The following is a 3,068-nucleotide window of genomic DNA, read 5'->3' on the forward strand; positions in this document are numbered from 1 at the left end:
TGGGTATGGGACAGGAGAGGTGTGGAGATTTAGTAAGTGTTACTGAGGATTATGAATTGGGACCTCATTATAGATTTCTAGAAATATAGCAAAGAGTGGAATTCCTTTTAAATTAGTTTTGGCTACTGAACTGTGTTTTTGGAATGTATTACAGCTCCAAGACTGAACCACACGGGGCCAGGTTTCATTAGGGTTACATGTTTGTTATAACAAAAGACAACTTCCTACATGTACTTAGCTTTTTCATAATCCTTTGTCCACTCAAGCCTTTCTACTCTTGTTCTTTAAGGAGAACAGAGCATTGGTAGGTTGTTCTGTAAAAGCCTTCAACAGAGCTCTATGTGCTAATCTCAGCCCCTCCAAAGAGCATTGTTATTATTTTACCCAGTTTTATGGTGGCTCAGTGGTAAAGAATCTGTCTGCTAATGCAGGAGAGACCCAGGTTTGATCCCCCTCAGTTGGGAAGATGCCCTGGAGAAGGAAATGGCACCCTACTCCAGTATTCTTGCCTGGGAAATCCCATGGACAGAGGAGCCTGGTGGGCTACAGTCCATGGGGTCGCAAGAGTTGGACATGACTCATAGACTAAACCACCACCAGCACCAAGTAAAAGAGTATTATTTTCACCTTTGAAGTTCTCTGCATGCCCTTGCCTGCCCTTCCCTTTCATGGGTGAGCCTGATTCTAAACTGTGTTTTTCAGTTTCTGCCTGTCTACATGCATTCACTACATTTTGTGTGGTGGGCTCTTGAAATTTCAAAATTGAAGCCTTTTAGTTTGTGGAAACTTTTTTGAGTGATTTCTTCAGTGATTTCTTCCTGTTTTCTCCTTCTGAAACTCCTATTTGATTGTAGGATTTCCTGGGACAGACTTCCAATTACTTGATCTTTTCTTTGCTGTTTTCCATCTTTTAATATTTTTTATATACTTTCTGTGAGATTTTTCTCAAATTTTCCTACCAGGTCTTTTACTGAGTTTATCATTTTTACTACTACATTGTTAATTTCCAAGAGCTCTTTTCCTATTTTCTGAATATTTCTTTATTTTTTATTTATTTTACTTTACAATATTGTATTGGTTTTGCCATACATTGACTTGAATCCACCACAGGTGTACATGTGTTGCCCATCCTGAACCCCCCTCCCACCTCCCACCCCTTCCCATCCCTCTAGGTCATCCCAGTGCACCAGCCCCAAGCACCCTGTATCATGCATCAAACCTGGACTGGCGATTCGTTTCTTATATGATATTATACATGTTTCAATGCCATTCTCCCATATCATCTTGCCCTCGCTCTCTCCCACAGAGTCCAAAAGGCTGTTCTATACATCTGTGTCTCTTTTGCTGTCTCGCATACAGGGTTATCGTTACCATCTTTCTAAATTCCATATATATGCATTAGTATACTGTATTGGTGTTTTTCTTTCTGGCTTACTTCACTCTGTATAATAGGCTCCAGTTTCATCCACCTCATTAGAATTGATTCAAATGTATTCTTTTTAATGGCTGAGTAATACTCCATTGTGTATATGTATCACAGCTTTCTTATTCATTCGTCTGCTAATGGACATCTAGGTTGATTCCATATCCTGGCTATTATAAACAGTGCTGCGATGAACATTGAGGTACAACGTGTCTCTTTCAATTCTGGTTTCCTTGGTGTGAATATTTCTTTAAAATAATTTAAAAATAGTGCCCTAGGCAAGTCAAGGGCAGAGTTAAGGTAGAGGTTTGTTTATCCATATTCCATGTGTTACTGTTACTAGTGGAAAAATAAGTAAAATATGTAAATAAAATATTAAAAATAGGCCCTGTTCTTGTTTCATAGTGTAATATTGTTTCCTATCTTTTTTGATGACAATTACAACAATATTTTTCCTTTCTCAGATGTAAGAGTGGGGCCACGAAAGACTGATTGGAAACTTTGTGCTGCTTGATGGGTGGGTCTCCATGACAGACTTCACTGCAGAGTGACTGTGTAATTTCCTTGGGGAACCCTGATGTTTGCATCTTTCCGTTTTTTCTCTTGAGATGGCTAGACTTCCCAGGGAAGACTATTCCAGTCTCCAGCCTGGAGCCTATTTACCTGGTTACCAGCAGCCCGGGGAAGCAAATGGAGAAAGAGTAGGAGATTTCAGTATTGAGTGTATAAAGTTTTTTTAATCTCTTTGTCTTCATTCGGTATTACATGCTCTTAATTGTGCCTGCTCTTAATTGTACATGCTCTTAATTGTTCCTCAGTCCAGATATGTGTTTTACCTTCTCCAGATGATGCAGTTCTAGTCTACTACTGACATGAGGGAGGACGATGGGAGGTAACCACTTTTCAATTGGCCATTCATTCAAAATTACAGGTTTTGCTCTTCATCCCACATCACTTTCCAGAAATAGCTGGTGACCCCAATTCTTGAGCCTTTGGGTATTCTACAGTGTAAACTGGGTTGAGTCATGGATTTTCCACCTGGCTTAGTCCTTCCCCAGGTTAATTACCTATCGCGCATCTGTTTTTTAACTTCCAGATTTTTGTTGGTGTTACATCACCTTGCCTTCTGTCCTCTTCCTCCTCTATCCCCCCATCCCACTTCTTTTCCTCATTCTCTTTTCTCCTCCTCCTTCTTCTTTCAGATTTAATGAAGAAAGAATCATTAAAGAAAAGGTTTCATGGAAAGGAGGAGAGGAGTATGAGATACAGAGTCCCATATTACTTTGGAGGTCTGCATTTAAAGGGTCAAATGATGGGATTTCCCTGGTGGTGCAGGGAGTAAGACTCTGCTCTCCCAATGCAGGGGGCCTGGGTCCATCCCTGGTCAGGAAACTGGATCCCGCATGTCACAACCAAAAGTTTGCATGCTACTACTAAGAGCTGTAATGCCATAGCCAATTAAATAAATAGTAAAAGAAGATAAAAAATAAAGGATCAAATTATGATACTTAATAAGGTAATTGGTGATTGTTTCTTTTACTTTTGAGTATACTGATTAGAAAAGGCATGGGACGGGGGAGGAAAAGGAAAACTTATAGCTAACCTGAATCCTATAAATATGCAAAATCCAAAATTGATTATGCTA

General features: G+C 39.7%; 1 long non-coding RNA gene across 1 annotated transcript; it reads left to right on the forward strand.

The window, feature by feature from the left end:
- The first annotated feature begins 1,871 nt into the window (after positions 1–1,871).
- LOC120862761 lies at positions 1,872–2,860 on the forward strand. The gene is made up of 3 exons (XR_005720840.1): positions 1,872–1,940; positions 2,032–2,315; positions 2,626–2,860. It is a non-coding gene; the product is annotated as an uncharacterized LOC120862761 (long non-coding RNA).
- The last annotated feature ends 208 nt before the right edge of the window (positions 2,861–3,068 follow it).

Source organism: Oryx dammah, unplaced genomic scaffold (assembly GCF_014754425.2).
Source record: "Oryx dammah isolate SB20612 unplaced genomic scaffold, SCBI_Odam_1.1 HiC_scaffold_4, whole genome shotgun sequence".
In the NCBI taxonomy this organism is placed as follows: domain Eukaryota; kingdom Metazoa; phylum Chordata; class Mammalia; order Artiodactyla; family Bovidae; genus Oryx; species Oryx dammah.